The sequence below is a fragment of the Cydia splendana genome, chromosome Z, assembly GCF_910591565.1.
Source record: "Cydia splendana chromosome Z, ilCydSple1.2, whole genome shotgun sequence".
NCBI classification, from domain to species: Eukaryota; Metazoa; Arthropoda; class Insecta; order Lepidoptera; family Tortricidae; genus Cydia; species Cydia splendana.
The window spans coordinates 39103900-39125578 of NC_085987.1; the positions used below are offsets into that span (position 1 = coordinate 39103900).

The window sequence follows — 21679 nt, forward strand, 5'->3', positions numbered from 1 at the left end:
TATCACTTTCCGAAAATATGTATACCACCGTGTTAAGCCATTATTCAGAGGCGGGAAAATAAAAAAAAACAGCATTCTTTTGTTTTTTTTTCTCATTTGACAGCGATTCAGTGAAAGCGTGGACATAAAATTGTAAAAATGGAGAAAGAACAGTATCGGTCTGTAATTAGATTCTTGTTTTTGGAAGGAAAAACATGTAATGAAATAAAAGTAAGAATGCAAGCGGTTTACCATGAATGTGCTACTTCTATGACAACCGTCAGATACTGGTTTAACGAGTTTAAGCGGGGGAGAACAACCGTCTTTGATGAGGATCGCCCAGGCTACCCAATTGAGGTGACTACAGACGATATGGTAAAGAAAATTGAAAATATCGTTTTAGCCGACCGCCGAATTAAACTTCGAGAAATCGTTGATGTTGTAAACGTTTCAATCGAGCGGGTACAAAACATATTAGAAGAAAAATTGGATATGAAGAAAGTATCGGCGAGGTGGGTGCCGCGTTTACTCACGGAGGAGCAAAAGCGGAGCCGACTGACTACTTCGGAGCAGTGTTTGACCGTGTTCAAACGTAACCCGAAGGAGTTTATGCGTCGTTTCGTGACCGTAGACGAAACATGGGTTCACCACTACACCCCGGAAATGAAAGAGCAGTCGAAGAAGTGGATTTTACCGGGTGAACATGCTCCAAAGAAAGCAAAAACCATCCCATCGGCTGGAAAGGTCATGGCGACCGTTTTTTGGGATTTGGGATTAGAAAAGGGGAAAACGATAACAGGGCAGTACTATGCCATTTTATTGGATGAATTTGACGCTGTGTTGAAGGACAAACGACCCCATTTAAAAAAGAAAATAAGTACTGTTTCATCACGACAACGCCCCAGCTCATTCGTCCAGAGTTGTGTGGCTAAATTAACACGGTTACGCTACGAACTATTGCCTCACCCCCCATATTCTCCAGATTAGGCCCCATGCGATTTATTTTTGTTGCCCAACCTGAAAAAATGGCTCGGTGGTAAGCGATTTCGATCAAATGACGAAGTCATTGCCGCCACAGAGGCCTATTTTAATGACTTTCCGAAATCATACTTTTTGGATGGTTTATTGAAGCTTGAATATAGGTAGAACAAATGTATAGAGTTAAAAGGTGACTATGTAGAAAAATAAATGCATATATACAAAAACAACTGATTATTTTTTTCATAAACGGGTACTTATCAAACAGCCCTCGTAGTTATTGGTAGTTCCTAAAACTACATAACAAGCTAACTATAATAATGGAGTCCCTATGTCTAATAGTTTTTTTGTCTGTCCCTTAGTTCTAATAATCTTAAAAATGTAAGATTAGTTCTAAGTTGATTGTATATTTGTTCTTTTTTAAAAATAAACAGTTTAAATTTTAAAATTTTTAATTTTTTTTTGTAATGTGTTATGTTGCACGAGTGAAAAAGCGACAACGGAGAAAACGATGACTAAAGTTTAGGACGAAAAAAAACGCACTTGTACTTCGAAGTTAGGAAGTGGTTGATATCAAAATCAAACTATTCTGCATCACGTTGGCCGAAACGTATTCCTGAGGTCATAAGGAGCAAAAATGTTTGAGTTAGACCAAGAAAAAACTGCAACGATTTTTATAGCACACGCAGTGCAAATGTTATTTTGAACGTCAAACTTTTATGAAATTATGTCGTTTTAATATCACTGATAAAGGCCATAGTCGGTTTTCCATAGTAAGTTGGCCCTTAAGTCAATTTGATTCGGGTTTTTTTTGTGAGTACCTCTTATGGTGAAGTATATTTTTGCTGAGTATTAACATCCTACTAGTGACAGGTTTTGACTTATGATTTTTTTTTTTTTTTCTTTAATGTATTGTTTTTCGGGAATCTGGATGTATTCAAGCGATTTGCTTAATTTTTTTTAAATAGTGTTCATTATTTAGGTATGCATCGATACTCAAAAAACCAATGCCAAATGTCATTATAAAAAAAAGAAAAAAAAAGTAAAACAAAAATAAATCATTTTTTTTTGTCGTGGTGAAGTAGTGACACTTCTAATTTGTGTTTATAATATTTATTTTTGTAGGCCAGACATTGGCCTATACAAACATTAAGTTGTCATTGGCATTTTACTCTTAAATACGACAACCTGATAAGAAATCGCAAACATAATCGAAGAGTTTGTATACTACATTGAAAAACATCGATTGAGTACAGAACTTAACGACACACATTGCTAATTTTTGACAGGAAGTACCGTTTGGAAAATTTTGATATTTAGGCAAGTAGTAGGCCAATGTCTGGCCTACAACTATAAAAAAAATTAGAGGTGTCACTACTTCACCACGACATAAAAAAGTTTTATTATTGTTTTACTTTTTTTTTCCTTTTTTTATAAGACAACTGGTATTCGTTTTTTGAGTATCGATGCATACCTAAATAAATAACACTATTAAAAAAAATGAAGCAAATCGCTTGAATACATCCAGAAAAACAATAGATTAAAGAAAAAAATTAATACAATCATAAGTCAAAAACTGTCACTAGTAGGATGTTGATACTCAGCAAAAATATCCTTCACCATAAGAGGTACTCACAAAAAAAAACCGAATCAAATTGACTTAAGGGCCAACTTACTATGGAAAACCGACTATGGCCTTTCGGCAAAAAAAAATTGTTTCATTGTTTTTTATTTTTTGCATACCTATGCCAAGTTATTTCTTTATACATCTTTGTGAAAAAAAAAACAACAAATAGGTAAGTAAAGATTTTTATAATGTACAAATTAACTTTGCTAATTTCCTTTAAAACTTCAATGAATGTCAGTAGGTACAGTAAAGGGCCATAAAGTTTGCACATCGGTATTTAGAAAGAGAATATTGGAGGCAACGAGAATGAAAGAGACAACGCTCTACGAAGCCGAAATTCCGATGTGCAAACTTTATGGCCCTTTACTGTATGTCTAAACTAAATCAAGTCACAGTGGCAGCGTCGCAGCCAAAAAGGCGTTTTTCAGTGAAATATCACACAAAAACATTTTTACAAGAATTGTCATTACGTACCTATCTCTAAAACAAAACCGAATTCAGAAAACATTTAACAACATTTTAGTCTCTAAATGCGGTCAGGACAGGAACACTCCTTTAAAATCTGATGGGTTAGCCGTTTCCCACACTGTATTTACTAGTTTCTGTCCGCGACTTCGTCTGCGACTCTGCGTGGAATGACAATTATGAGTAATAAAAACTATCCTGTCCTTCATTCCTATACTAACTATATCCATACCAAATATCAAATTTCATCTTTATCGTTTTAGCAGTTTAAGCGTAAAGAAGTAACAGACGGGCATTTAAAATTATTTCGAGACTAAACGATTTTTTTCTCCTTAGTAGGTAACAAACCGAGCCCCAGATGCAAATAAAATCAAAGAAAACAATAAGACTATACTTTATTCGTTTTTAAATCTAATGATATCTACTTTTAACGTTTAATTGAACCGGCCATACTTGCTAATAACGACTCCGCTTTCATAATGACGAACCCAGCGCAAACTGCGCTTCACGACGCGGACGACATTAAAGATTGCAAAACCCTCCACTGTGTGACTTCGTGTGATTTACTGGCTTCGTAGGATTTAGAGACACGCCACACTCAGTGCTAACCTAGCGGTGTAGTGTTACTCTCTCCCTTGCCATAATGTACCTAATTGAATCAAGGCTGTATCAGGGGCATCATGCGACATAGGTTAAAAAAATAAACATTAATATTTTGTATAAAAACTAGAGGTAGAGGTATTGAGCTCGGAACTGGCATAATGAGCGCACATACGTCCCTTAAAGTATAACAAGCCGCCAACGGCGCCTACGACCGAGCGGTTGGCTCGTACAATGAAGAGGAGGGAACTCCGCTGTCATCTGCTCTCAACATAATTAAAATCACTTTAAATAATGCCACTAAGCACCCAACCCTGCTGAGCTTTTATTTTAAAAAGTGCTATTAGCATTAAATTTAGTTTTGCGGATGATTATGTCGCTCTCAGGCCACGGAGGACGTTAACTGCTCACAATTTTTGTGAATTATTGTTCAGGCCGGTACTCCCTCGCTTTTATAACAGGCGTATTCCATTTTTTGGCTACTCGGAACGTTAAGGTCTTGTGCACGAATAATGGAAATTGAATTGTTTGTAATTAAAGTCAGGGTTACATTTATTTTATTTCCAAAATTCGATAGGTACGTTGTATATTTATAAATTCTGCATTATCGGCTACTAAACAATAGGGTAACAGCACCAGTCATGGGACATTTAAGAGGAATTTTGGAGTATTTGTGATATTTCCCTGATACATGTAAATGGTCTACCGCTTAGCGTGTTAAAAGATGAATGTCCTATCCGTCTTTCATGTTTCGATCAGGCGTGTTGTATCCAAGATATTGCAATGAGTTTCGACATACTTAACAAATTAAAACTATGTTTTTTTTCTCCAGTCATGGACACCAAAGCTCCAGTAATGGAACCCCGGCAATGGACGTGGATCCAGTAATGGGCCCCCTATAATGGACATTGCTCTATCAGTATAAAATATTGAAATAGGGAATAAGTTTTGGCAAAAAAAAACAGTTTTTGGTGTAAGCTTTTATCGCTGAATGTATTTTTCTTTCCACAGCCAACTAATACCTATCGAGACAATTCTAACATACCCAAACACAATTAGTTTGCGTTTATCGCAGAGTTCCCATGGCCACCTCCTGTCTCCATCATCAGATCAGGTCCATGTTATCATAATATTGCATTATCATCCGATTTGCATCCTTAATTAAATACAAAATTTCAACTCAATCGGAAATCGGAAAGTGGCTCAAATTCAGCTTCCAAGATTTGACCCACACTCAGGGTTGGGCAAAATACTGGCTTCCACGTATTACAAATACAAATTACAAAATAAATTTTTAAAAGTATTTGAAATACCAAATACAAACTTCTTTACAGTGTTTAAAATAATGTCTTTCAAATACAAAATACATTTCATTTTTTTTGTTTAATCATTTAGTTTTTTTAACGAATATCCTTTCCTAAAAACTTATAGGGTCATTGCGCTTGTTTTCGTCCAGCTCTAGTTTTCTTCCACTTGACGAAATTTCAATATAAACCTACATTGCTGCACTAATTTTGACTGATTTCAATCCTTAGCTAAACATATAAAAATCTGTCTACATATAAAAATTATATTTCGCAAATAGTAAATTAAAAATGAAATATATTATTTGCTAATCTGTCAAGTGGTCGAAAACTATAGCATGGACAGAAACTACTGCAATGACCCTATTCCCTAGCTGTTGACGAAAAGTTCCGCGCAGAATAGCTCGCGCATTGTACCTACATATTTGCCCTCGTACAAGTCGTACATTATATTTAACGTTCCATTTTAGGATCATAGAATTTAATAAAAAAAAATATTTTGTAGAAATGTATTTTGAAGCTTAAAGTATTTGAAATACAAAATACATTTGAGTGCAGTATTTGAAATACCAAATACAAAATACTTTTCCAGGTAGTATTTGAAATACAAATACAAAATACTAAAATGTATTTCAAATACATGTAATTGAAATACTGCCCAACCCTGCCCACACTAACTAACAGGGCAAGTTAAATAAAAGTTTGGAAAAACGATATTAATTTATGCGTTTTTTTTTCAGTGACACGACAACTTTTGGGTTGACGTCAATTTCTTAAAAAATAACCGAATTTAATAAAAATTAAACTGACACAGCTCTAGGACTCTTATTTATGATAAAATATAGCTAGTGTTGATAAACTACTTTTAGATACTTATTTTAGAGGATTTGTGGTTTTATGTCCCATTACCGGTTCCACGTCCATTATAGGGGTGTTTACTATACATATCTTTAGCCATCTGACATTAGCTAAAAATGTACTCTATTTAAGTAGATGGGTTTTATTGTTTTTGCCGTATTTGCACACTTTTACGGCTTTTACACAGGTTACCACCACGTGCAATCGGAACATAAAGTGTGCGCACAACACGCTTATCTGCTAAATCGAGTCAAGGAGGCAAAGAGAAAAACAATCCCGAATCGAATTCTTTTAATTTTTCCGGCGAAGTTTTAAATCGGTGTTAAGATTCAGCAGTCGTAACGTTTCTTCAATTATCAGCGTCGATCTCTACGCGCCTTACGATAGCTACCGAGCGAACACGCCAGGAGTTGGTCCCCGCTCGAAAAAGAAATAAAAACTAAGTTACTCTTAGCCATTCAATTGAAGCCAATCGGTGGATCAATAAATAAAATTTTACCTGTTTCTTTGACTCATCCAATAGCAATTAGATTCTTGTTAAATTTAACTAAATAATTAGCTCTATCGTAGATAAATTAGTTTGAAAATGTGCAACGCATAGGTAATTAAAGTGATAATTGTTGTTTAAACTATTTGTTTTAATGTTTATTTATAAGGTAGATACAAACATTAAAAATAAAATAAACTAACTTATCTATAAAATAAAACTAAATTAAAACTAAAAACTAATACTAAATAAAATAAAATTAAATAAAATTAAAATACGTCTAAGAAATTGGGCCCCTTTGGCATGGTGCCGAGGACGCTGGCAGCATTTCCCCGCTGTATTGCGAAGCTAATACGTTGAGCGAGAAAGCTGCCAGCTCTTCGGTCACCAGTGAAATCGATAAGCCTTTTTGAAAGGTCTTTAAAAAGATGTAGGGCATTAGGACCCCACGGGCCAAGGGTCTCAACCCCAAATGGCATAAAAATATACTCGGGGCCGAGACCCCTGTACTTATGGAATTTGAGCTTTTCGGCCGCTTTAACCGCCGCACCTGCTTGGTGACTGGTTCCCGTGAGGTGGGAAGGGTCCAGAGTGTCAACGCAGGTAGCGTCCCACACTAGCACCCTTCCCAAACTCCAAGGAACCAGGGACATACCGTCCGGTCTCTTGCCGTCGTCTCTAGCCATGCCAGTTGGCTCCAGTAGAGCTGGCACGTTGACGGATGCAAGAGACCGCCGGATTATGTCATTCAGTGCAGCGTGTCTTGAAAAGCGGCCAGCACTTTTTTGACAGGATAGCCCGTGGTGTCCTAATTCATCGACTTCACTGCCGCAGGGGCACCTGTGTGGAGCACAGACGCGGACTCCAAGCCGAAGACAGGTCGCGATGCGGAGAGTGTCCGGCGTGAGGAAGGTTCCGGTGTTCGGTGAAGGATAAGCCCGGAGCCAATCACCGGACTCCCTCGACGCCGAAGCCAGTAGTCTGGCCCGTTCGCGGCCTGTACTACGGCTTAGGAGGGAATTCACTGAAATTTGGCACATGATGTCATCCCAGCTCCTTTGACAATTTGGATGAGTTGGGAAATCCTTGTTCGGGCAAGCACTTGACCAAGCTTTCTTAGCTTCGTCCAAGCCCGCAGTCTCATAGTTTGAGGGAAGTCCCCGTAGGATTTTACCTATGAGATTTGCGGAGCTGTGGACTGAAGACAAAAAAGCTGGCAAGGATACACTAGAAATTTTTCTGATCCCTAGCCCACCATGACGGATGGGTAGGGATGCTTGGGTCCAGGAATCGTCGCTGAGCTGAATATTGACAATGGATTCCAAACTTGACTTAATAAGGTCATCTAAAGGTAAAATAATATTTTCGAATTTCCAAATAGGGCTGCAGCGAATGGCGTATGTCAATTTAGGGACAAAAAGGCAGAATTTAAGAATTGTAATTGCGTAGTGAGGACTTATTTCAAGAAGGCGGGTTGAAAAGATTTTGAATTTGGAAATTGAATTTTGTATATAGTTTGGAAAATACTCTTCGAAAATAGGAGACCCTAGGAGGCAAAGAGACTCGTTGTTAACTGTTTTTATGTTTGGAGTTAGGGTGTTGAAGTTTTGTTCAATATTGTTGTGATTAGGGATGGAATTTGGAATGTACAGTTCGCATTTGCTAAAATTTATTTCAAGGCCGATGTTGCTAAATTCGGTCTTGATTGTGGACAGGTCGGAAGTGACAATATCTACGTCACCTCCTAGGGTTCCATCATCTAGGTACCACACGTTAAATTTAGAATTTAGTTTTTTGATGATAGGGTTAATTGCCAAAGAGAATATTGCCGGCCCGAGCGGGTCACCCTGCTGACAGCCAACTTCTGAAGAAAGCACGTTTTGGCGATATAATAATTTTGTAGGATCTGCGTAGGATAGAAGGAGATAGTTGTAAATTTCGGGTATGTTATGTTTTGTTTCTGTCAGCAGGGTGTCTCTGTTTACTGAATTGAAGGCATTTTTAACATCAATTTTGATCAACACCTCGGACGTCGTGTTAGAGAGGTAAGTGCGCAGGGAGTGTACGGCTGCTTCGCACCCCCCTTTGGTGCCAAATCCTAGTTGTATTGGTTCGAAATGAGGTTTTAATTTAGATATTATGTGCCGGACTGCTAATTTGGATGCGAGACGCTCTAACGTCTCACCCCTCCGTCTTTCTTGTTTAGAGCGATAAGGTTGGCGCCGAAAAGAATGGGGACTATATCAGGGTTAATGTTTCCTGTATACATTTTATTGATTAATTTTGTTATGGAATTTAGTAGCTGTTCGCCAGCATCGCCTGTTGAATATGAAATGAGGTCTTTCAGATGTTGGGGTGAGATTCCGTCTAGGCCTGGTGCGGATCCATTTTTAAAAGAAATTATGGCCTCGAGGGTTTCTTTACTATTGATTTGAAGACATACCTGGCTAGCCGTTGGCGGGTCGAGAAAATATGGGGTTGAAGGAGCTGGAGGGTGTTTAGTCTGTAAGGCCTGAAGGGTGTCTGGATTGTCTGGCGACAGCGACTCGCTTGAAAAAAGGAGACGGGCTGCACCTTTTAAGTCTCCGTCGCTGATTTTGTTTTCAATATACTTTCGGCGGTTAAATAGTCCCGGGCTCCTTTGTGTGTTTGCTGCGGAGGGCGGAAAAGTTTGATTAGAGCAGTTGTTTTTAATTTTTTGTGTAAGTGAGGTGTTGGTGTCGTCTTCATTAACGTGAAGCGTGCGGTATGAGAACAGGAATAGATTGTGCCAGTCATCGATGCTATTATTTTCTACGCATGAATCAATGAGATTGGAAAGATGGGTTGCAACTGTGATTCTGGCGCCACGCGGGACTCTTTTAACTACTGGGATACTATGTTTTAAGTTACTGAGATGAAGATGGAATGGAACTGTTGGATTGCTAGTGGTCAATGGTACGGGGGCGGAAGTGGTGGTGCTATTAGGAGTGATATTTTGAGTGACGCAATTTCTGTGTGATTTCGTAAAATGTATATTAAGCCCTCTTACGGATTTACAACTTTTAGTACAATGGCTGCATGTGAAGTTAGTCGAAGTGCTGTCGCCAGGTTGGGTTGAAGACTGCATCCACACTTATATAATAAATAACTTATTTAGAATGATAAACTACCTATACAAAAACAGTGAAAGTAAACAGATGTAAATAAATTAAAAAATTTGACACTGTCACTAATGGCAGTTTGACTTGCGAGCTGTGACGGGATGTGCTCAGAGATGTTGCGTTGAAGTTGCACGGTGCAAGAACTTGACACGGCGCAGGCGTATGTTTGATGTTGACTTGGCAACGCGCGCCGTCGGGCCAATAGCGTGGAGCACATATGTATACAAAGGGATTTCAATGATGGCGACCTTTCAAAATGCTTTTAGGCGAGAAGACAGCTCATTCATATGAGCGACTGCGTTCTTAATTCCTGCGCTGTGCAGCTAATCTCGTGAAGATATTGTATGTATAACACTCACATAACCTGCTTTTCCATTTACTTATTTTGTGAAAAACAGCAGTCGCCTTTATCACAACCACCAATGACAAACAGATTTTGGGATGCACATAGATTAGATAGGTATATAAATGACTAAACGCGATTTAATAACATAACTTATTAATATACCTAAGTATTATTCGACATTTATTATTGTGGCAGACTGACATATTTTGTTTTAAGAAGAAGTAGGGTTGTGAACGTTTTCTCTCAAATGTGTTATTGACTACTGCAGTCCTTCTTCAATTGTTATATAATGTAAATGTGTAATAGTACGCTAAAAATTCAATTTACCATGTATTTTGTTTTTGGGGGATTCAACAACCGGTCATCTTAAATCCATACCTGTATTTACAAACATGCAACATAAGCGTTGTAATTAACCCTTTCGCCGCCATTGACATAATATGAAGTCCGAACATTTCGTGCCCCACACGCCACGACTTGATATCAAGTCGTAGTTTTGGTCAGGTTTGTATACGAGCGATTTTTGACATGGCGCTGATGACACTTTATTACTTCATTGACGTGGCGGCGAAAAGGTTAAGAAGTCTGGTGGAATTGCATGATCTGGTATATATTTTTCTTATAATTTTAATAATATATTTATGCAGATACAATAATACGTACCTAAGCAAGGAGCGTGGGCTCGCTAAGTTTTATACGAAGTTAGGTATGTTGAGAAAAAGTAGACGGGCGGCAGCAAACTGTAATTTTGCTGTCATTTACTTGTAGTGTCTACATCTTCTACACAGGGTAATTCGCCAGTACCGGCCACCCCAAACCAAAAATGAATTCTATTCACCTATAAATACAATGGTTGACACTGGATCATTTGAAAAATTAAACCGTCCAAATACGAGTCGGACTCGCGCCCCGAGGGTTCCGTACATTACACATTGTTCCGTAAGATCGACTTACGCTTGACCTTCTTATCGGTTTAATCCCTGTAATTTACAGGTAAAAATGTATTTTTGACTGTTGGTAACAGATTAAAATAAAATAAAAAAACTGTTGATATTAAAGTGTTTATGTAAAATAAATGAAATAAGATGCAGCGGGACAATTTCGACTGCGGGGTAATTTCAACTAAACGAAATAATCCATGTTTTACATTGTTAACTAGAGTACCATAAATGTCCAGATAGCGAAAAAGATGTGTTGTGTGTGCCTTTACTTTCAGGAGCAAATTAGCTAATAGAATAGTCGGACTGGCAAACAAGGGGGCAAACAAGAAATTATTGTAATTCATTTTCATCCGTTAGCGCAACGCAAAGGATGGCCAATGAACGCAAACGCAGTCAATGTGTGTATGTACGTTTGTTCCTTTGTGGCACTCTTTATACCAAACGCGTGGGCCGATTTTGACGATTTTATGCTATGTGTATGTTAACAGACTTGTCTTAATTTTCCTGACAGAGCGTAACTTAAGGCGTGAAAATTGGTAAGAAATAAACAATATGGCGACAATCGGGGTATTATTTTGTAGGGATAAGTATGTAAACCAATTTTAAGTTTAATAAATTACTTTTTATTTTGAATTCCTTGTTTATTTGTTTGTCGGGATAATGTATTATACTTTTAAATGTATTTATTTATTAGGTATCTTGTTTTGCCAAAGATTAATCGACCGTAATCTAAATATTGTATTAAGTAAATTAATAATAACATCTAGGTATCTAAAACAAATTTTGACTAGATGACCTACCTATGCATGGGGGTTCAAGCGACCAATTATTTTCAGTTTTCCGGTCTCCGTGGATTTAAATAAGATTAACACAATGACATTTCGTATTACCTTTTATGTCACAATAACGATAGAGTTATATGAGCAGTAAAACGTCCACGCGCTGCGGCTTTTACCAATGCACTATCTATAATTAAACAATGGGGCTGACCCGCGCCCCGCCGTAACAACCCAACAGCCGACATTTAACACATTCGGATAATCTCACTAAATCGCTTTAATCTCAACTCGGGACGAAACTTAATTCAATTCCACGTTAATTTACTTATTTGAAAATGAGAGTACCTACCCGCGATACAGTTATCAGGGTAGGGCCAAGGGAATTAGGCCTAGAGGATGATCGGGATAATCTTTTTACGAATAAATGATTATATAGGTAGACCTACGCGTTTAACGACGGGACGTTCAAGTTGTTTGTTTTTATGATTAGGTTGGACCGGAAGAGCCCGCTCTATTTGTTTAACTATGATTACGTGAGAATACTGTAATATCACTAAAATTTTATTAACTATTAAGCCACTACTTGAGAGATGTGTGAAATTGTTTTCGAAAATACAGTGAAACCTCGACAACATGAATGTCAATAGTTCGTGTTAACGATTTTTCATCCTATGGAAAGTATCGACTTAGAGAGTATTTCATAGGTACATGTTCGTCTTAAACAGGTTTCGGTTCTTTAAGATATTTTTGACATACAAAGGTTTGAAATACAAATGGACGACTCGTATTACTTATTTTATTAGAGAAAATTACAATGACATGTTAAGTAGGTATTACCTTACAATTGTGGATTTATTCGCTTTTCACATCTCCATCTTCTGTGCCATCTCGATTTTTTCTAGATAAAGTATTTATAATACAGTTATTTAATACATTTCGCGTTTGCGTTAAATCCGGTAGTTCTGATTTTTTGCAGACGTGTTTATGATGTTTGCCCAATGAATAATACAAGTTTGTGACTTCGAGCGCCGAACGCAACTTTGTCAAATATCGAAAAACCCGCGAAAATTTCGGTTTTCTTTTAGATTTGGGCGATTATACCCTACAGGACCCTAAAGGACTAGTTTTTGATAGTGCCTTCTCAGGGCGTTTTTAAAGTGGACTATAGATTGGCTACAGTACGAGACTAGAATTGTCTCTGTACATTTAATAGTTTCCGAGGTAAAACCTTTCAAAATTTATAATTTATTGAAATTGTATTCGTAGGGTAAGTAAGTGCAGTGAGTATGCAGTTTAGTCTAGACAAAGTTACTGGATTATTATACCTATATCCATCAGTATATACACAATCCTTATGGCTTTTTCCGGGTGTTATAAAGATTACTGAGCTATTCATTTTGCAAATACCTATACTTTAATATTTATTTCCGGGAAAATTAATAAATCATGTTTTGCTTAACCCTTAGTGGGTAACGTGAAGATATTTGCCGTCATACAACTGAGATATTTCTTTTATTATCAATGAACGTGTTGTTAGTTAATATAAATTTTGGTTTGCATAAGAGAATATACTCGTACCAATCTACGAAAAAAATGAGAGCAGATAAACGTTATTCCATCCCTAGTCAAATGATGATTCTTAGGCCCAAACTTAGATTTTTAACTATTGCCTACATTTGAACAAAAATGTTTGTAAATAAAATTTTCTTTGCTGGATTCATCCGATAGTCACAATTCTCTAGTGTCAGAGACAAGTTTTGGTGATATAAAGTAAAAAAAAAAACTGTTATTGATAATTTAAAAAAATGAAGACGGCAATATATTTGCCACTATCCGTTAAGTGTCTGGTGTTTATTGAAGGAAAGGGTAGGTTTGGCTACTATTGTTATTGATTTATATATGGAGCAATAGCTTAATTCAATACTTCAAATTATTACATGCTAGCAACCTATCCACAGTTTTGCTGGGATTACAATACCTACTTGGAAATAATATACAATACCTACATATAATAGTATATATTAAAAATATTATAAATAGAATAAACAAATCTTTTTAAGTTAAATAAAGGTTTTAATTATTTCGTATCATTCTATTGGTTTTTAATTTATTCATTTTTGATACTTCATGCCACCCGTAGTTCCCCCGGCAAACTGACATGACGGTCTTGTCACTTGCTGCCCTTGGCTGATAGCGGCAAACATATTGCCGTCTTATATAATTCGGAAACCACGAAATAATATATATATTTCTCTTTCTCAAAAATCATAAAAAAAATAATTCATGATGTGCGTTTCGTTAAAGTTCTCGATTCATTGCTATAAAAAAATAATGGTCAAAGGGTTAAGAATACGGGAAAATAATTACAGTGGTATGTCACAATAATGTGACAGTTGCTAGTCATCAACATTCATAAATAGAATTAGATAGGAAGATATACAATCTATTATCATTAGTAGGTACTAGTAAGTAGTAGGTAGTATAGTTGGTCAAACCAATTTGTCAGTCAGTAAGAACCAGGAAAACTATAATCATCCTTTTCTTTTGGGTGCTAGTACTGCTAGTACTAGTGTAAGACAAAAATAGTATGATACTCTCTGTCTATGATTGAAATGAGACAGTCCTTTGACAAACTGTAGTAATATTATTAATTCATTAGTATTTTCAAAGCGTCTTAAAATTGTTATGTACCTACACTAAAAAAGGATATAAAAGATGTTACAATTTTTTATTGGCAAGTGTTTACATATCATTATATTCTTTTCATGTTACGTGTAACGCGTACCTTGCTCTATAAATAGATTTAATAAATTATTTAAAACTATACATACATATTTCAATAAAATGAGTGGCAATTATGTCGTATCACTTCGGCGGGCTTTCAACGACCCCAATAGACCCCAATATTATGTTATAAAAATATATTATGATATAAAAATAAAAGGATTCATTTTAACCTTATCACCTTTGGTATCAAAAATTTAATAATCCATTCAGATTTAGATATTTATTGGTTTGTATTTTACATGGCATTATACATTTTACTTTTTTTCATGTCATTGAAGTGAAACTTTTTGTCATTTTATTTTATACACCCGTATGTACCTTAAATAAATAATTAGGTAAAAGTAGCCTTATACTGGGTGTAAAATAATCGGTATAATTATATTTGGAACATAGTTAATTGTTATTTATTGTAAAGTTAGGCACTTCAATTTGTTACTGTTTGAATTTAAGTCAAATGGAAATAGCCTGAGTAAATAGGTATCAATTTGTCTAACGATAATCGCAAGCAGCATTCACGTACAATCAGTGACATCAGTAGGCTTAGATTTATGACGGAAAATCAAAGTTAAGACGGAACCGTAGGCGGCGAGTCGACTTTGGTAAACAGATATCTATCTATGAACATCTATTTTGTTAATGCAGCATTCAGATTAAAAACAGATGAAGGTAAACGATCAAATAAATTTACATAATCTAATTACGCGGAAAGAATACACTGTACAAATAACGGAAATCAATAAAGTACCTACAGTTTATTATTAAATATATTAAGTTCACTCACGTATTTTATGTCGAAAAACGCTCACGGAAGTTTTGTTATTAAAATTAAAGTTTATTACCTTAAATTGAAGTATTATACTTAAATTGTTATGTGTAAAACTGAAAATATAAAGTTCTCTTTTCTCACATTTATAGATAAAAACACATTTAAATAATTAATTTCAAGTGACCTTTGCGAAAACTATTTCTTAATAACATTTTAGCTTAATAAGTAGGTATCTACTTACATACTATCAAACAAATTTTACCTTACCTCCCGTAAAACTTATCATAAATAGGTTAGTAACCTACTTATCTCTCTATCTATCGGTAGGTAGTGTGGTATAAAACGAAAAGCTCCGCTTTTAAAGGATGAACTTGCAACTACGGAACTCAACACTGAGCATGGTCCTAAGTAGGTATTTGGTGGTGATAACTTTGCTTATGAATTACATAGGCTACTATTAGTACCGCTATTAGTCCGCTACTTTGAAATCCGTCACCATTCCCTTCGGTAATAGGAGTTCGTAATATCGCTGGCCCAATATTACAGGGTTCTATGTTACATTTTCAAGATTGTTGAAATTCGACTTAATGTCACTATGACAATGTTCAAATTTCAGTTCGATAAAAGTGAAACATAGAACCCAGTAATATTGGGCCAGCGATATATCATACCTATTTATATTTCAATGGGCGCGCACGTTTGTTTTTTCTCTAGGATTTGCATTTACTCGGCCTAACGGGTAATTTCTGTTGAAGTATAATAGTTATTTGTTTTACAAGGGGGCAAAGTTGTTGTGCGCTCTTGCTAATATTGATAGTTACCAGAGCAAGGGAAAGTTTCCAAAATATCATTAAAAACTCATAATTATAACACATAATTCAGGAAAAGAACTTTCCCCCTCCTTGCGTCGTATTCCTCAATATTGAGGGTCGTGACCTCCCTTTCGTACCACTTTCTCTCTTACCATCTTTCTCCATCTGTTTCTGTCTGTAGTGTAGAGCCATGTGAACTGTGGAGTCAAGAGCGGTGCGGATCTGGTCAGACCAACGTATTGGACTGCGTCCACGTCCAGGCCTACTCCCATCCACTTTGCGGTTACAAAAAGCTTTTCGAGGTTGCCACCGTCTTTCCTTGCTATAAAAGTACTCTACATTTGCATCAAATTGCTGTGCCACTCTTGTAGATAAAATGGAAATTACTCATCAGTTTTTACTTGCTGGTGTGGTGAAAAATCTTCTAAAGGGTCCACAATGACACCCCAGGAGTTACAGGTAACAGGTGTTAACACCCTAACTGCTCTGTAAATTAGATTATAGGAGGTTGTACGCTTCTTTACGGTGATTGATATATAAAACGAAACTATATAAAACTATTGTTTAAAATAATTGTTTTTGATTTATCGGTCGAACTCATATTGACATTGGTTTTTTTTGGTCTCATTTTAATACACCAAATTATATTAAGGAAACAATGCATCAAAGCTTTTACGTGTCTGTTAGTTAAGAAAAGATAAATCTTACTACTTGAATCGGCGCGACAGATAGTTGAAGCTGGTTGGAGCAGCGAGTATTTTTAGGTTACGTCAGATCGGTCCGTCTGCCCGCAGATATGCTGCCGTGTCCCGCTGACGTTAACAAATTACATCGACTGTCGACTTTTTGAAACAATATACAGTTGGCGTTTAACTTATCTCGAGACTTTTCGTTTCGTGTAGATAAAGTGTTGTAATACTAAAATGTCATTATACTCTAACCGCTCGGTACTCGTAAGTCACACAAACAGGCGACTAGGCACCTTGACAAATAGTGAAGCACGTAAAGCCACGGAATAGAGATTAAATTGGAGTGATTATGTCGCATTGTATGGAAGCTGTAGATAATATTTCTCGGCGACCCTCGGCGGGCGTATCGTTTTAGTTAGTATCACAGTTATCGAAGCGATTTGTTACGTTATCTCAGTTACTTTGTTTGAGGTTGATAGGTTAACGTTAAGGTATCGTTGCTCGGATCTACTCGTACCTATAAGCCGCGGTGTTGTTCTTTTCAAAACAAAAATCGGTTTGATAGACTTGGCTACATATATATATTTCCTCTACATAATTATGTATATGATGTACCTACCCCTATGGTCTGACCCGAACCCGCTTTGGTGATACGGCGTGTTTGTTCTGCAGGAGTCATTAATACCAAGGCGACGGCAACCTATGTCGGTACCTATTACTGTTTAATTAGACGACACTGGTTACGGAGTCCTTAATTACCGACTCACCTGCTACTAGCGTTCGACCATATGTAAGCCTGAGTCAAGCACAATAAACACAGAATGTAAGAATTCTAAATGCATGACAGTATTGACCCTTATTATGAAACGCGAATGACGAAAATTTAAAAATGAACATTAAAGCCAACCGGTGCTTTGTTGGTAGTGTGTATAATTTTGAATAGGATTAAGGTTACTAATCTGACACAAGTCTACGTAAGATAGCATCGCGGACATCTCGGCTCTTCACATAACATATTGCCTTTTTAGACAAACGGTACGACACAGCCCACGTTCCCTAACAATCGGTGGGCCGTCTTAAAAAACTAATCACACGACGTTTTTTATTAGTCGTTGGGAGAGAAGTTAGAAGTGATTTGTCCAGGGCAATCTATCATTCGAGGCACTATGGGAATAATTAGTGTCAGCGAGCGCATCCGGACGGAGTGCGCGCCAACAATGAGCCCCGTGACGCACCATTCAAACAAACCATTAATAATTCTGAACGCTAGTTTTTCTTAGACGGATTCACTCTTGTAAATAAATGGTACAGCGGATTTGTAACTACCTACTTACGAAGACAATTTTTAACGAACGAAGCTGTTATGTTAAGTGTTACCACCACATCGCACGTGGTGCTAAGGAAGGCCGTGCCAGTTCAGTTCAGCCAGTCTATGATGAGCAATCGAACACTCCTTGGCCCGTGACAATATTAACACTTGTTAGCTATATGGAGAAGAAAAAACATCCAACGGTTGAGTGATTTCATTTTGCAAATATTCATAAGGATTACACTTGAAGTTAAAGCACACGGCAGAGCAAACGGTCACGGTCGCACACCACGTTTTATAGGAACTGAACCGGTGTGAACGACCTCAGTTTCGAGATATGTTTTAATACGCATTTTAATAATGCTTGTATTGTTTAGGCTGCCGGAATACATTAAGCTTTATGTCGTTGTAAGCAGCCGTTGCGGGCGGTGTTGAGCATTGTTCATAAGAGTAATTAGATGTGTTGGTTCCTACATTACATTAGTGTACAAATTTAACGCTTGTGGTGTCCTCCTTTATAGATCCTTCATATTCACCGTGTTTGTCTGCTCAATGCAAGCCTTATACACGCTACGTTTAAAACACAATCACAACACACACAATACAAACACAAAAAAACGCAATGTTTTAAAAAATCCGTCCAGTTGTATGCCTCAGTCAAGTTAATAAGTATTAGAGTTTAATGAAAAATATTGTAATATCTAGTTAATTGATCAGGTGAAACAAACCTACGATTCTATAAGTATTTTTAAACACTTCTAACCTGGATTTTATTAATTTACGATAAATATATATGGGACCTTACATTGACACCTAACATAACGTATTAAGTAATTAGGTGCAAAAACTTACCGCGACGACACGAAACAACAATGGTGATCGACCTCAGACATTTCGGGAACCGCATTCTCAGAGTAATCAAGAGTCCGTTCATAATTAGCGCTGCTTATTTAATACAATGTCTAAAACGTGATAATAAGGAAGTAATGTAAGCAAGATCGTTATAATAAAAATAGAGATTTCTTTATGTGTACAATTAAGTGGGCGAGCGTGTATTAATTACTTTACAGCAGCTGTTAACGTGTATGAAATACAGCTAGGTTCGTGGCGGGGAGCCGTGTCGTAATTTGGCTTTTAATAAAACGTTCATCATTTCTAGCTTTTTTTAACATAATTGAAGTCAAAATTGTAGACATAATTGAGAAACTGTGACATACCTACCTATTTGACTTGAAAGTGCATTCGTGAACATCAGGTACCTATATATGCTATTAACGTGTGTTGTATAGTTACGGTCATAAAAATTAAATTATATTTTCATCGTATGTTATTGAGTGTGTGTACATTTTATGTGTCAAGATCTTTTAAAGACACTTAAAGTTTCTCATTTTGGTCATATTATACAAAGTTGAGTCCCGTGCAACCGAATGATTTCAAAACTCAATAGGACGACGTGCGACTTGGGCTCGTGCGACACATAGTTACAACATTTCACCTCAATAGTGATAATAACATACTATACTCTATATCTTTAGGTATTTAAATAAAACTAAACAAATAATATGTTAATTTTCGGGTAGTTATAACATTTATTGGTTAACCAACCAAATACAAAACCGCCTGGATCAGTCCCTGAAGGACCTAATTTTAACCTACGTTACACAGACTATACAGACTATAGAGGAAATATATGTAAGTACCTAATATACCTATAGCACCCGCGACTTCGTTCACACAGCAGTTATAATGTTAGTTGTGATAAAGTTTTGAGCAACATTGCTGCTAGTTTACTTATACTTGTCTCCCATTTCAAAATTTGCAAATTTTCCATAGGGACACAAATCTCATCCTTTTTTAAAGCGAGGTAATATTACAAATTTTCAACCCCATAAGTGTTAAAAAGGAATCTGAACATTATGACGTCTAAGGGGAATAACTTTGAAATTTATTAATAATAAGGTAAACGGCCCCAAGTTCGTGTTAGTACGTTATTTCGTTAGTTTTGTTTCTGGCGCAAATAATAAGGAATTCAAATATTTTTTATTCAAATTATACATATGAAAAAAATCTGTATTATTTAATCTCTTCAATAAAATAATAACCAATATTTTAGTGATTAAACTGAGAGTAATACGACGGTCGAAACTATCAGACGGCCGCGAACAGCTGTGTTGTATGCGTGCACTTTTTTTAGGCGTAAGGTGCGCGCTCTCACTTGTTAAGCTTATAGGAAGGAAAAGCTAAACCCATTCGAATAAAAGTTTTTGGGAGTGTTTCTGTGGGTTCCTTAGTAATTGATTTGATAAGAAAAAAGTTTGAATATATGCATAGAAATAACTTAAAATTGCAATTAATCGACTCACGAAATAGCGGTCATTTTATTTTTCGTGTGTCCCCTATTTCGTGCCACTAACGAATCAAGGATTTTCTAGATACATTTTGAGTGCTTGTTTTTAAATATAACAACGAAGATAATTAAAAAAATAAATTAGAAAACAATTAATGTATTTCATGAAGTTTCGTAGGAGCGAAATTCGGTATATGTTTTTTTCACTATAATTCTCATAAAACGAGTTTGAATGTGACCCGAGTTAAAAAATTTAAGGTATATTCCACGTATATTCTCATATTAACTACCAGCACAATTTTATTTATTATTAAATATATTTGATTTATTTTTGTGTATGTTTATATTTAACGTATAAGATAGTAAATAATTTTTTGTAAATAATTTTTATTTTTAAGTATTTATTAAATAAAAAAAAAAGAATATTTCTTTTATTTATATATGTAGTTTGGCTTTTAATCAAGTATTAAAGTACCCATATGGTTTACAAAGTCTTAATTCAACCATTAAAGTCGACGAGTACAAAAAACTTTAAGCTAGCTCTCAATTTAACATTTTTTTTTTATATTTTTTTTAATTTTACCTTACAATTATTCGTAAGTAGGTAAGACCGTTAAATGTTTAAAATGATTATCCGCATATTATCACCAATTACTCTAAGAAAACTTTATTCCGAAACAGGGGACACGAATACACGAACTTAGGAGCTGACCTAAATTTGTATCACGAAATGGGAGCCAAATAAGAGGTTCACGAAAAAATTCATATAAAAAAAGTTTCAACTAAAACCCTACAGTTTATACATTAAATTATTAACAAAGAACTAATATAACTTATTCAAAAGCTTTCAAGGTATTGATATGCTTAGTAATATTTAAAAAAATATACAAACTCTCAACTCACTCTCAAGAGCCTTAACCTGCCGAAACAGGGGCCCTTTACCTTAATTGGGAACACAGTACATGCACAGAAGGTGTCTGGTAAAATGTACCTACAATATACCTAGGTATATCAGCGTCAAGATCATTTTTGTGACATAAGGTACATTAGTAGACCAGGGAGCCGATTTTTAATAATATCTCCACTACTAGGCATTTAAATTCTACTATTAGAATTGAAAACAAGTGGTCAATACCACTAGATTCCCATTCTCTATCGCTCGTATTTCTAAAATAGCATTTCGATGTTTTCCACAGATTTTCGAGTGACGAGTGCGAGAAATCGAGCGCTCGAAATTCAAAAATTGCCCCCAGGTAACCTTAAATTCTAGTGAAATGTGACCTACCCTCATCTGCTTTAGAATGTTGAAAGTACCTCCAAAGTACGGGTTAAATATTGATACTGAGTAACCAATATAAATACTATAAAGGAGGAGGCTTCGATAGATGAGAGAGGAAAATTAATAACACAAGCAGTTGACTTGTTACTACAAGATTTTATTGCGCACTGACGTTACAAACAT

At 36.0% G+C, this 21679-nt stretch overlaps 1 long non-coding RNA gene across 1 annotated transcript in view; it reads right to left on the reverse strand.

Moving 5' to 3' along the window:
• Positions 1–21161, reverse strand: part of LOC134804162 (uncharacterized) — a 147299-nt gene extending 126138 nt beyond the window's left edge. Inside the window, exon 1 of the long non-coding RNA XR_010146084.1 lies at positions 20866–21161. This is a non-coding gene — a long non-coding RNA (uncharacterized LOC134804162). The remainder of the gene's footprint in view (positions 1–20865) is intronic.
• Between the last annotated feature and the right edge of the window lie 518 nt (positions 21162–21679).